General features: G+C 37.6%; 1 protein-coding gene and 1 long non-coding RNA gene across 5 annotated transcripts in view; one reads left to right on the forward strand and one right to left on the reverse strand.

Annotated features, from left to right (window-relative positions):
• Positions 1-15072, reverse strand: part of IGSF11 (immunoglobulin superfamily member 11) — a 184579-nt gene that overhangs the window by 161425 nt on the left and 8082 nt on the right. The gene's annotated exons all lie outside the window — the stretch shown is intronic.
• LOC102155007 overlaps positions 1-15072 on the forward strand; it is a 45806-nt gene that overhangs the window by 11868 nt on the left and 18866 nt on the right. For 2 of the 4 annotated variants that reach the window (XR_005383361.1, XR_005383360.1), the window contains one exon: positions 10511-10987. This is a non-coding gene — a long non-coding RNA (uncharacterized LOC102155007). The remainder of the gene's footprint in view (positions 1-10510; positions 10988-15072) is intronic. The other 2 variants (XR_005383363.1, XR_005383362.1) reach the window with 1 other exon arrangement.

Consider the following 15072-nt stretch of genomic DNA (forward strand, 5'->3'; position numbering starts at 1 on the left):
TTTGCATCTTTAGAGGAAGACAGACCATACCTAGGCTGACAGTTGTTTTTGTTTTTGTTTTTGTTTTTTTCAGTTTAACTACTTCCCTGCAGACCAAAAATCTATTCAGATATTAATGAATTCCCTCCTACTAAAATTTTACCCAGTAAGTTTTCTAGCTTATTTGTTGGTTTTGCCTTTTTATGCATTGCGTTAATTTTCATTTTAGGGCAATATATTAATGCCTCTCAATGACTTAAAAAGTAAAATGAATATCCAATTTTTTTTAACATTAATTAAAAAAATGTGTTAATGTGTTCCACCTGCTATTTACATTTGATGGAGCATCTGACTGTCCGTGGAGTGCTCCTTGACCCTTTCATGTGTCCTTTTTTTTAGGATTTATTTATTTGAGAGAGAGAGAGAGCACAAGTGGGAGGGGCAGGAGAGAGAATCTCTGCAGACTCTGCACTGAGCCTGACATGGGGCTCAATCCCAAACCCCAACATGAGCCAAAGGGGCTCAACCACTGAGCCACTTAGGTGCCTTTCAATTTCCCTTTTTACAAAGTGAGAGTTCTTTGGGCTCTCTGAAATCCCTTTCAGCTTTGTAATGCTGTTGTTCATCCATTCCTACTTGTGGAGGGAAGTACGAAGATACAATTCTTAAGCCTTCCATAGGCATTTGCTTGGTGGTTCAAAAAATCTGTGTCTGGTGGAATTTCAGGCAGCAAGGGAAGATGTTTAAGGGTAAGAGACCTCCCCTTACAATATACCCTTGGTCTGTGCTGCTGAGGCAAGCAATGAAAACAGAAGATAGGGAAGAAAAAGGAGTTTGAGGTTATAGTCCTCAAGTTTGGGGTCACAGTCCAAATTAAGTATGGGAGGCTCCAACAAGGTTTCCCTTGTAAAGCCTGACTTCTTGCTTCCTCCTACATTACAGGTCATGGGATCATCATCTAGAGTTTAGAGCAACTTCTTGCTTTATCCAGTCTCCCCATATTTAGCAACAACCCTGGAGCAGCTGAGTTGGACCATGAAAATGCCTATCATTTGTAATTATTTATATGAGCTACTTGTTTTATTTATTCAACCCTCAATTAAATTTAGTGGCTTACAAAAAAATAAACCATATAATAAGTTATAAATAAAAATTAATAAGTAAGAAATAATGGTAAAGTAAAATTTAGATGAAGTGTGAGGTTAAGGCAGATAATCATATCCTCCAAATTTACTATAGGTCAGCCATAAATTTGGCTCTGAGCTTCCTGGCAGGTGATGCAAAGAGGAATATAATCAATTATAAAACACAGAGTCCTTAAAAGATAAACAAAACAATAGTTTAGGAGCTGCCCAACTATTCCAGGTACCAAGAACAGAGAGAAATTTTTTCCATGAGTACTCATACAGAAAATAATGAACAATGTATTAAATCATATCCCCAAAAGCATCTTTACAGTTAACCCAATAATATAGTTTATGGGGATATGCCTGTTCTACCCTTCAACTGATGAGTACTTTGATTCCAAAGTTTGCCACTTATCCTTAAATTTTATGAAGCATAATAGTAATCATGCTCATCATTAAATATTTCAGATTAATTGATGTCACTATAGGTCTCCTTGATGAAAACATGAAATTCTGTTTACTTATGTTTAGTCTTCAGAATTTGTATGTTTAAATATTTATAACAATAAAAAACTAAATTTTACTGAAATCCTAAAAGAAGGTTCTGGGAGGCATGGTAAGCTTTCTCTGAAGACATCAACTTATCATGCTTCTGTGACCAAAGCTACATAAAAAAGAAAGGTTTTCAGAAATAAAACAAACAAACAAACAAACAAAAACCTGATCCTGTCTCAGGGGTATTTAAAAAGAGAGAGAGGGAGGCAAACCATTAGAGACTCTTAACTATAGAGAACAAACTGAAGGTTGCTGAAGGGCAGGTGGGTGGGGGTGGACTAGACGGATGAGAGGGATTAAAGAGGGTAATTGGGTTTTTAAAATTTTATTTAAATTCAATTAATTAACATATAACGTATTATTTGTTTCAGAGGTAGAGGTCAGTGATTCATTAATCTTAATATAATATCCAGTGCTCATTACATCACATGCCCTCCTTAATGTCCATCACCTAATTACCCTGTCCCTCTTCTTCCACCCTCCAGCAATCTTCTTTGTTTCCTATGATTAAGAGTCTCTTATGGCTTGTCTTCCTCTCTGATTTTATTGTTTTATTTTTTCCTCTCCTCCCCTATAACCCTCTGTTTTGTTTCTTAAATTACACATGAGTGAGATCATATGATAATTCTTTCTCTGATTGACTTATTTTGCTTAGCATAATATCCTTTAGTTCCACCCATGTCATTGTAAATGACAAAATTTCATTTTTTGATAGCTAAGTAGTATTCCATTGCATATATATACACCACATCTTCTTTATCTATTCATCTGTCAATGGACATCTGGGCTCTTTCCATAGTTTGGCCATTGTGGACATTGCTGCTATAAACATCAGGGTGTAGGTGCTCCTTCAGGTCACTACATTTGTGTTTTGGGGGTAAATACCTGGTAGTAAAATTGCTAGGTCATAGGGTAGCTCTATTTTCAACTTTCTGAGGATCCTCTGTACTGTTTTCCAGAGTGGCTGCACCAGCTTGCATTCTGAGGAGGGCACTTGTGATGAGCACTGGGTATTATGTGTAAGTGATGAATCACTAAATTCTACACTTGAAACCAATTTTATCATATATGTTAAATTACTAGAATTTAAATAAAAATTTGAAATTTAAAAAAAAAGAAAGAAGAGGAAAAAAAGAATAATATCATTAAGTGCTATACAGCTTCAAAATCAATTGTTAGGGTTATAATATCAAGTAAGTGCTATATAGCTTCAAAATCAATTGTTAGGGTTATATTTTAAGACAAAGCTATAATCAAGCAGACTAAATAGACAACTTAATAGACGTTGTGTATTCTTTCATCGATCATCCCCAGTTAGCTTCATGGACTATTTCCCTTTAGGTTATTCCCAACTCCTTGGTCTATTTGGGCTGCTAAAACAAAATGCCAGAGACTGGGCAGCTTATAAACAACAGAAATGTATTTCTCACAGTTCTGGAGACTGAGGAGTCCAAGATCAAATGCTGGCAGATCAGGTGTCTGGTGAGACCCCATTTCCTCCTACACTGCCATCTTCTGTGTCCTGGCATGGTGAACGGGGCTCTCTGGGGCCTCTCTTTTATGGGCACTAATTTCTTCATGACCTTATCACCTCCCAAAGGCTCCACCTCCTAATACCATCACCTTGGGGGTTAGGATTTTAACTTATGAATTTTGGGGGGGGACAAAATTGCATATATATGTGTCCATGTTGCATATAGATATACATATATACACATATACAATATATAATATTGTAAGGATAATATTAAAAATGTAAATAACCAAAAGTGCTCCATAATACAATTCACACACTAAATGTCTTAATGTTACATAAGAAACTGAAGATTTCTAAGCTATCTCTAGGGCAAAGCTCAGTTATTTCACCTTGAATCATCAGCACTGCACTCTTTTACATACACTTCCCAGGGATTCCACATCATCAGCTCCATGTCAACGGAGTGAGCCCAGACAGACCAAACGCTGTACTGCAGAGTGCTCCCTGCAGAAGCTGCTGGCTATTCATGTATTTGGGTTTCTAAGGCCTTCTTTCACCAGACTACTAAAATTACCTTGATTGACCCTACTAGTCAGGAAAAACCGGAGTCATTAAATAACTCTACCTGTCTATATTTTGAGATGATAAACCACTAACAACTACCAGGAAATTCAATATCAATAATACTCAAAACAAAGTCTTGTCCTTCACATTAATTTGGGGCTCAGTAGAAGTTTCTGTTTCCTCTACCTCCCAGAAATTTTACTAGTTGTTTTTTTTTATATAAGATTTTGATAGTTTAAATTCCTTTTCTTTGTCAGAGTTTGTTGAATGTCTGATACCACCTGAGGTTAGGGATAGATCCTGAATACTAGCAAACAAGTTTATTTGACTGTGAAATCCTTCGGTGTAGGGACTATGGCTTATTTCAACCCTGTCTCTCTTGTGCCCAGCCCACATCGCCTGGCACATAGAGTAGGCCCCAAATAAAGGTTAGCTTGAAGTGAATATGTAAATAATTCATTATGAGAAATAGAACCACCAAGGCAATTTATTTATGTCAGCTAATCAACATGATTGCTTCTGAGACAGGAATCAAATTAAGATCAGAAGATAGCCTACATAAAATAAGGGAAATGATCTTAAGACATTTTAGAGGTACTTTCTGTAAAGCTCAAGTATTCCTATAAATCACCTCATCGGATGCAGCAGATGGCAGGAATATACTGGCCAAACTAATGATCATAGCTGATGAGAGTTTTAACGTGGATCCCAGGAAGATGGTGGCAATGGCAGCATAGTTTTTCCATTTTCCCTAATCCTCACATAAGAACAGGAAGAGTAACCAGGTAGCAAAGTCAAAAGCCTATGAGTGACATTTATTTAAAATTTGGACAACAAGGCATGTTTCCAAACCACAAAATACAAATGAGGGCAAGTGAACCACTAACAGCCACAAAACTTGTATGAAATTGATGTCTGTTTGGCAGGAAATATAAAGCAGCAATTAGGCAGCTTCTGAAGGATTTGACAACAGATCTCCTTTATCAGTTAAGGTCCTTGTGGAAGAAGATGCTAATATAGAGTCAGCAATGCTAGGAAAGGACAGAACAAGGAGTAGAAAGTTCTGGGAGTCAAAATGGAGCAGAATACAGAAAAAGAGACAAGAATATCTAGACCAAGTAGCATATGTAAACAAAGCCAGAAAGCTCCAGAAAGCAGCCACCATATTTTTAACACCATATAAAATAGGGAGCAGTGCACACATAGATCAATGGAACAGAACCGAGCCCAGAAATAAGCCAACATTTATATGGTCAATTAATCTATGACAAAGGAGCCAAAAATATAAAATGGGGAAAAGGCAGTTCTTCAATAAAGAGGAAAACTGGACAGCTACATACAAAAGAAGGAAACCAGGCTATTTTTTTCACCATACACAAAAATAAACTTAAAATGGATAAAAGAACATAGACGTTGAGACATGACACCGCAAGACTTCTAGAAGAAAACATAGGCAGTATTTCTTTGACGTCGACCATCGCAACATTTTTCTAGATATGTCTCCTCAAGCAGGGAAATCAAAAGCAAAAATAAACTATTGGAACTACACCAAAATAAAAAGCTTTTGCACAGTGAAAAAAACTACCAACAAAACGAAAAGGCAAGGATGCCTGGGTGGTTCTGTCACTTAAGTGTCCCACTCTTGATTTTAGCTAGGGTAGTGACCTCAGGGTTGCAGAATTGAGCCATGCCCATCATGGAGCCTACATGGGATTCTCTCTCTCCCTCTCCTTCTGCGCTTCCCTCCTCCCACCCATAACCATGTGCCACCTCTAAAAAAAAGAAAAGAAAGAAAGAAAGAAAGAAAGAAAGAAAGAAAGAAAGAAAGAAAGAAAAGACAATCTATTGAATGAGACCAGATATTTGCAAATGATATATTTGATAAGGGGTTAATATCCAAAATATATAAAGAATTTATTCAACTCAACATCAAAAACGCAAATAATCTGATTAAAAAATGGGCAGAGGAAAAAAAATGGGCAGAGGGCCTGAATAGACATTTTTCCAAAGAAGACACCAGATGGACAGCAGGCACATGAAAAGGTGCTCAACATCACTCATCATCAGGGATATGCAAATGGTTCTTAGTAAAGAGCTACTACAAAAAGGATGCACATACTCACTTTTTCCAAGAATTGAACCCATGAACCCAGTAGATCTATAAAGGTCAGGATCAACAATATTGCTAAAGCCTTCACAGGGTAAACGTGCCTGACTTGGTGTCGTCTGACATGGTGTATGTCCTCATCAGCCTAGAATATCCACATTCATTCCTCAAGTCTGTTTACCTTTCCAACGCAGAATACAGTCAGAAATTGTGAAAGGTCTGGGATTGTACCCTACTTAGAAGCTATCCAGTTAGCTTCCTACATTTCATGGATGCTGGCAGAAGACACGAGATTGCTGGATCAGAGACAAAGGACTTTATTGCTTACAGCAAAGTAGTAGCCAAAACTTCATGTCTGTGCCAGTTCCTTGGGTTCTCCAAGTCTCACAGGGGTGACACAGATGGGTCTAGAAAGTTGTCTACATATGCAGTGGGATGCATTACGGGAGAGAAACACTTATCTTGGAGATTCACCACTTTTATAGTGGGCAGTAAGATGTTCTTTGGGGAAGACATTACCTTATCCATGGGGTTGCTTACTGCAAATCCAACTCCGAGAAATCATCTAAGTAAAGAAAACTCAAGGCCTTTATTCTTGGCATAGCCAACTGGAGCATGCAGGATGCTCAGAGCTCATGGGAATTGTCTCTTATAAGCATCTTTATTTTCATTTATACTGTGTTTTAACTATTAATTTCTTTCCTTTTTTTTCAAAAGATTTTAATTATTTATTCATGAGAAAAACAGAATGAAATGCAGAGACATAGGCAGAGGGAGAAGCAGGTTCCATGCAGGGAACCCACTGCAGGGCTTGTTCCGGGACCCTGGGATCACACCCTGAGCTGAAAGCAGATGCTCAACCTCTGAGTCACCTAGGCGTCCCCATTTCTTCCTTTTAAAGCATATTTGAGCTCCTTGAGGACAGGGGCAGTTTGTTTAATTAATTATTTATTTATTTATTTAATCTCTGGCAACTACCTAACCCATGTTTAGTACTTAGTAGGGACTCACCAAATAAACAATGAGTGTATTGAATATAATCTATCATGATTTGTGACTTTTCTTTCAAGTATTCTTCTTGGTGGGAATGTACCTACTAGTGGGCAGACTTGTCCTCAAGGTTCTCTTCACTCTCATGGCCCAGACTCTGGGGCATACATGTGGATATAGGATAAATAGTTGCGACTCAAATGGAACATATATACGGCTTTAACTTCTTAAAAGGAAATGTGATCTTTATTAATGATAATAAAGTCCAAAATTCTCAAGACTCCTTAAATGAAGAAAACAACTAGACAACACTCCCTGACCCTGAATGAGATACTTTCTCCTCCTTTGGGTCTTCCTGCAGATTACTAATGCCATCATTATATTTGCCTCTGGCTGTAAAGTTGTGCTACTTTGCATTTAACTATCTACCGCATACTGTGCAAATGTGTCTTTATGTCCAGCAGCTAGGAAGGACTGGATGTTCATGCTGTTACTAAATGCCAAAGCATATCAAAAGGGAAAAGAAACAGAGAGTAACACAGACCTTGATTGGCTTATATAAGTTATAACTTTCCCTCTGTCTTGCAAGCCCCATTTAATCTCATGAGGCCTAAAGCAGGGAGCCTGGCCATGGAGTTCCTCTTATTTGAAAAGAAAGAAAAAAAAAAGATTTTATTTATTTATTTATTTATCTGAGAGAGAGAGAGAGAGCAAGCGCATGAATGGAGGGGAGGGGTAGAAGGAGAGAGACAATCTTAACCTCTATCTCATGGAGCTCGATCTCACGACCCTGAGATCATGACCTGAACCAAAATTGAGAGTGGACGCTCAACCGACTGAGCCACCAGGTGCCCCCACGGAGCTCCTCTTTTTAATCCACTGAGCTTTACTCCATCTAATCCATACCATAGTGTCTTCTAGACCAGGAGTCTCATTTAGGTTAGACAACTCTTTTGTCACAAGGTCTGCGTTCTCACACTCTGTGAGCCAAGTCTTTGTCATGCTGCCATCTGTCTGACCCTTCCACATCCCTATTCCACTTTTAAGGCTGATGACATTGTACCTAACTTGTCTCAGTCACACCAGGCTGCTATAACAAGACTCTGAAGACAGAGACTTAAACAACAGACACTTATTTTCTCACAGTTCTGGCGTCTGGAAGCCCAAGATCAGGATGGGCCAGCATGGTTGCGCTCTCATGAGAGCTCTCTTCCTGGCTTGCAGATGGCTGCCTTCTCACTCTGTGTTCCCATCGCCTTCCCTCTATGTGGACTCAGACAGGGGGTAGGGTGGATTTCCCCCTTTCCCTCTTCCTCTTGTTATAAAGGCACTAATCTTATCATGAGGGCCTTGCTCTCACAGCCTAAATCAAACCCAAATATGCCTTCTAAAGGCTCTACCCCCAAATATCATCACATTAAGGGTTAAGGCTTAAACATATGAATTTTGGAAGGACACAAGCATTCCTTCCCTAACACTACTGGGTCATTCGGGATAATCTCCCATTTTAAAGTCAGCTGATTAGCAAACTTAATTCCATCTGTAACCTTAATTCCCTGTGACATGTAACCTGATGTTCACAGATGCCAGGAATTGAGATGTAGACATGTTTGGGGGATCATGATTCTGTCTACCACAATGACTTTCTCAAAAAAAATTAGCTAGTAAATAGCTGGCAAGAGCAGGAAAATATTAGGGAGGTATAAATCTCCACTATTCTGAAGTTTCCTTCCCCGAAGGAACTCACTAATTGTAATTACTGGCTTCTCTCTGCTTAGAAGACATAAGGTGATTTATCTGAGTGGTAAATTTGGGAAGAAGAAATTGGTCATGCCTGGCTCAGAGCCTCCCTTCTTCCTTTTGAGAGTGAGGTGCTTATAGGAAGCACTCATTTCACTCCCTTCTGGGGACCGTGTCCCTGCTGGGGTCAAGCACTGGATGGAAGGTTGGGGGTGAGGGGTACCCTAAGCCTAGGCTTCTGTTCATGGGGCAGGGAGGGGCGAGTGGAGAAGCCTGCTGATGCTGTGACTCAATATCTGTAAGCCCATTTAGCTAACAGATCTAAAACCAAATGCTCTAATTTCCCTTCTGTCAGTAATGAAGGTGATACTTTCGCCCCATCTCCAAGTCTTCTGTTTATCCTTAAACTGGCCAGAATCTAGTTGAGAAAGAGGAATACTTTCATTGACACTTCGTCATAGACTTCAAGAGGAAGCACTTAAGTCATGATGCTATTTCCCCACCATGTCTCCTTTCTCCATAAGCAATTGTTTTTTGAGAACAGAGCTTACATGGGAAGCAGCAGAGCAGTATAGATGGGGTGTAGGTGTTGTGTTAAGACTGCCTCAGTTCAGGGGCACCTGGCTGGCTCAGCGGCTGAGCATCTGCCTTGGGCTCAGGGCGTGATCCTGGGGTCCTCCCTCTGCCTCTGCTTCTGTGTCTCATGGATAAATAAATAAAATCTTAAAAAAAAAAAAAGACTGCCTCAGTTCAAATGTTAGTTCTACCACTTAAATATTGTATGATGCCTGGCAAATACTTAACCTCTTGGGCCTCCATGTCACACCCGTAAAACAATACTGATTCCTTGTTTGAGTAGTGAGATGAAAAAAAGTAAAGCAACTTGGAACAGTGCCTAGGACACTGGATGCATTCAATTCATGTGATTTATCGTTATGTCTTACACATACAGGAATCCCCTATTTTATTTAGCACAGGAATACTAAAAAAAAAATTTTTTTTAGATAAAATAGGGTTCTCTGCAGCAAGGACTATGTCCTATCCAGCTTTGTACTTCCAGGAAAAGCAAGGGGCCTAGCACAGAATAGGGCTTAATTCATGTTTGCTGTGTGAGCAAGTAAGATGAAGAAAGAGCATCAAAACTAAGGTAAGAGAACTCTTGTACCATGTAACACAATTTGCTTTTATTAGACTTAACGGCTAATACTAGGGCTTAATTTCTACTTGGTCAGAAAGTCAACAAAATAAATGCTTTTTAAAATTAGTGACACATGCATCCTGTCCGATTTTGCATTGGAAACTATTCTACGGATAATTCTGAAGCGTTTTTTTTAAACTACCACCCGATGCACTCATGAGTCGTTGCTGCCCTCTAGTGGAAGAAATCATGTAGTGCACATAAGGTATTATTAGCTATATTACCACTACTTTAAAAATGAGGTGTGGTTTTTTTTTTAAGATTTTATTTATTGATTCATGAGAAACACAGAGGGTGAGAGGCAGAGACACAGGCAGAGGGAGAAGCTCCCTTTGGGGAGCCCGATGTGGGACGCCATCCCAGGTCTCCAGGGTCACACCCTGGGCCTGAGGCTAGGTGCTCAATCCGAGCCACCCAGGCGTCCCTAAAAATAACTTTCTACTCAAATATTTCTTTCAAATACTTTTATATATTTTCAAAAACTGTTCCAAAATTTGCATTAGTATCTCAGGTAACAAATTTGTTTGTATTCATTACCTAGTCCCTTTTGGGAAATCAGTCATATCAAATACAATGTTTCACTTTTTAAAATCTGCCCCAACTATGATAAATTGCAAAATTAATAAGACATGTGAAAATTGCAAGTAAAAAAAGTCACAAATGGAGAACACCGTTTAGAAATATATTAAGTCTCCACAGCCTCTGTTGCGCGATTACTTAAATATTTGTGGTTAATCCCTCTGGTTTCTAACCTGTTTTCAATCCACTTTCAGACCACTAAAGTTCTCCAGAGGAGTCACAAATTTCTGATTCATCTATGGCATCATCTCTGAGCCCACAGAATATGCAAAAGTTGGGAAAGAGAACATTGGTGGAATATACTAAAATGAAAAAGACACCATCTCTGTATGTAAAGAAAAAGGTACATGGACACAAACATCACTAAATAAAAAAGAAAGAAAATCATCAGAATACCATTCTACTGATGGCCCAAACTCAAAGACACAAAAGTAAGAGGAAATTTTGCTCTAGGAAAGCCAAGTGGTAAGTGAACGCACTCTTGAAGATGGATAACTCTTTAACAAAAATAAACAAAAGAAAAGTTATTTCAGAGTGAAAAAGTAAAGGCTTAATTTTGGAAAAGATGACACCTTGAATGCCACCCAGGAAATCTGGACTTTGATCTACCTGCTTTGAACAGTTATTGAAAAATTTGTGAGAGGTCACAGTAAGATCCACATTTTTAGAAGGTAACATTCACTGTAATTTGGAAGATAAACTGAAACAAAAAAAGGCTAAAGTCAAGGAGATGGGTTTGAGGGCCATTGCTATGGTCCAGGCAAGAAAATCTGAACTCCAAGGTGTAATAATGGCAATAGAGAAAAAACACCAATGTGTTTCAGAAGGAAAACCTAAGTCGTTCAACAATGGATTGATGCAGAGTGGGATAGGAGAGTATAATTAAAATAGGAGAGAATAAATAAATCTTTACCTCTTGAGTCTAGGCAGCTAAAGAGATGTTGAAGCCAATGAGACAGAGACCACAGACGAGACAGTGTAACATTCTCATTCACTGTCTGTCACATGTGGTTAAAAGACAATGTTGTTCTAGTATCCACCACTTAGGTGTGTTATAATTTATTATTCTTTAAACAAGGGAAGAAAAGGGAAATCAAAAATATGTAAGCTCATAATCCAACTTATTTAAATTTTTAACAAGAATTTAAATCACCTTTTAAAAAAAGTGAATTTAAATCATGCAGTGCCTCTGCCATTAGGGTTTTCATTGGTAAAATAAAACGATGAACCCATGATGCATTTCTAAGGTCCATTTTAAGATTTAAATTTTATGATTCTTTAGTCTTGTAATTAGATAATTAAGACTATGTGATTGAGTTGACATCTGGTATGCATCTGATATTCCAGATAATCTTGAGCTTATAAAAGACAGGGAAACTGTCCACCAAGAGGTGAAAACATGTCATGGAAAGGTAGAAAGGCATGAGATAACAGAATTCTACAGAGGAACAGAAGGCCTGACTGCCCTACCCTGTGGAGTGGCACGGCCACCCACCCCATTACCCAAGCCAGAAGAAACCTTCATGTTATCTTTGACTCCTTCTCACTCCCCATCATTGCAGCTGATAATGCTTCTAATCCATCTGCTTCTCTCCATCCCCACCGCCATTTCTCTAACTCAGGTCACCACCCTCTCTTACACAAATAACTTAAATAGCCTCCTTTTTTAAAGTTACTTTTTAAAAGTAATGGTACAAAACTTATGGTACAAAAAAATACGTGCTACAAAATCTTAAGATTACCATGAAGTATACAGTAAACATTTTCCTTTCACCCCTGACCCCTAGTGACAGAGCTCCCTTAATAAAGGAAACCAAACTAACCTAAGTTTTCTGTGTCCTTCAAGACATACATCTTAAACATATATAAGTACATATATATTGGGTTTTGTTCCCCATTCTATTTACTCAGTACCTTGTTTTGCCACTTCATAATTTGTTTTGGAGACTATCCCATATAAATACATAGGTAAATATATATCTCTATATATAGAGTTCACTATAATAGCTGCACTGTCTGGATATACCATATGTTATATACATATAAGTGTTATTGATATCCTATATATATATATATATATATATATATATATATATATTACTCCCAACTTTTTGCTCACATAAATGATATTGCAATGAATATCTTTTCACTCACTTTCTAACAGTTGCAATTATATCAGTGGGCTTACTATAAGTTTATAATACATTTAATCCTCTATTTCTTTGGATTAAATGAACCAATGTTTACATTACTTTATTTCCTTTCTGCTCCTCTTCTCAGGCCAACACCTAATTTTCATGGATTAGAAGATTTCTTTTAGTACTTATCTTTAAAATTTTGAATATATTTATACTTCTAGTACTTCATTTATCAGCTTAAGTAACTTCTGGCTTCCGAATATAAAAGGTGCTTATGCTACATTCCATTTTTCCTACTGCTTCTCATCTTTTATTTGTCCTATCATTTCCACCTATCCAAGATTAGAAAAAAGATTCCCATTCTAATCATAACCCCCATTCTTAACTCCACGCTGATCATACTTAATTATACTGGCACCTCCCTCCACTCCTTCTGCTACAGTTTCTCCATTCATCCAAGTTGTTCAAGTTTTCCCATTAGAATACTAAAGAAATCCATATTATAAAGATTCATGGAAATTACATTCTCTGGGTTTTTGGATGTTGAAACATATCTGTTGTCTTTATAGCAAGAATGATGATTTCACTGTGAATACATTCCTTGAATCTGCATTTTCTTTCCTTGAGGTTTTTGCATTGTCCCACTGTTTTTTAGCATTGATTGTTGCTGTGCAGAGTCTGAGCCAGCTCATTTTTTTCGCCATATGAAATTTGATCTTTTTGCCTCATTGCACAAAAGCCTTAATCTTTAAGGGCCATTTATTTTTTAAAAAATGATATCTGTGCTGACTGTTCTGTGTCAAGTTGTCTTGGGATGAAGTACGCCTTTTCCACAAATAGATACAAGACTTTGTTTCTAGGGAAAAAATTCTTCAGGGATATTGGTTTGTAATTGTTCTTTCTGGTGGGGTCTTTGTCTGGTTTTGGGATCAGGGTAATTCTGACCTCATAGGAAGAGCCTGGGAATTTTCCTTCTATTTCTTTTTTTTTTTTTTTTAAATAATTTCAGAAGAATAGGTATTAACTCTTCTTTAAATGTTTGGTAGAATTCCTCTGGGAAGCCATCCAGCTCTGGACTCTTGTTTGTTGGGAGATTTTTGATTACTGCTTCAATTTCCTTGCTGGTTATGGGTCTGTGCAGACTTTCTATTTCTTCCTTTCAGTTTTGGTAGTTTATACATCTCTAGGAATGCATCCATTTCTTCTAGATCGCCTAATTTGTTGGCATATAGTTGCTCATAATATGTTCTTGTAATTGTTTGTATTTCCTTGGTGTTGTTCATGATCTCTCCTCTTTCATTCATGATTTTATTAATGTGGATCCTTTCTCTTTTCTTTTTGATAAGTCTGGCTATGGGTTTATCAATCTTAATTCTTTCAAAGAACCAGCTCCTCATTTCATTGATCTGTTCTACTGTTCTTTTGGTTTGTATTTCATTGATTTCTGCCCTAATCTTTATTATTTCTCTTCTCCTACTCGGTTTAGGCTTTATTTGCTGTTCTTTCTCCAGCTCCTTTAGGGGTAAGGTTAGTTTGTGTTAATTGAGACCTTTCTTGTTCCTTGAGAAAGGCTTGTGTTGCTATGTACGTTCCTCCTAGCACCACCTTTGCTGCATCTCAAAAGTTTTGTCTCATTTTCATTTGTTTCTATGACTTTTAAAATTCTTCTTTAATTTCTTGGTTGTAGGGGAAAAATTCTTAAACTACACATTAAAAATTGATTTACTCCATTCAATCTGTACCCTATCATGTATGTTGGATCTTCTTTACCTTTACTATCAGTTATTTTTGTTCCCAAGGCTTTTACATTGTGTGTGTGTGTGTTTCATTTTTCTTACTTTTCTTAATTCTCCCTAGCCTCCTTGTCTCCAAAGTATTATGTCTCATCTCCTTTGGGCTAGTTTCATTTCTGTAATACTTTCTTATTTCTTTCCTCAGTTCATTACTCAATTCCTTCTGGTCTCAATGTATCTTTGCTGAGATCTTGGAGCTTTCTGTTTTGAGTTTTAATTTATAGGGAGAATGCACGATGCACAATTGAAATTTGCTATTGTTTCATTTTATCCTTTAATTCATGACAACATGCTTGGTCAAAATTTTTGTCTGATCCATTGTGACCCTTTTTCTAATGACAGTTTTCTTTCTCCATTTATTTTGCTTGTTTATTATTTCTTTCCTCCTTTTTTTTGGGGGGGGAATATATTTATATGATCCCATGCTGATTCCTTTTGGAATTACTGCTCATATTTTAATGAGCTGAGTTCTTCCTATGGTCACTATTGGTAGAAGGTGTATAAGAGAAAGGAGCCAAGACTATGTTCTAGATTATCAGAAATTCTTCCTGGTTCATAATAATGTTCCTTACGGTACAGGGTTATATGTGTAGGTTTTCTTCGCTTTTACTTCTCGTTCGTCAACAATGATCAGTAACTCTAGGGTGCCCCCAGTGCAGCATCTCTTTTCTCTACTCTCTTTTTATTTTACCAGTAAAATCTCTTTCCTCCACCTTATCTCACCTATAAAATAAAATGCCTAGATATGGCTTATCAGTGTGACTCTCCATTCACTTACTGATTGATACTGCTTCTCATTTGTCTAGGGATGCTCCCACTGGCACA

This window comes from Canis lupus, chromosome 33 (genome assembly GCF_011100685.1).
Source record: "Canis lupus familiaris isolate Mischka breed German Shepherd chromosome 33, alternate assembly UU_Cfam_GSD_1.0, whole genome shotgun sequence".
Lineage (NCBI taxonomy): Eukaryota > Metazoa > Chordata > Mammalia > Carnivora > Canidae > Canis > Canis lupus.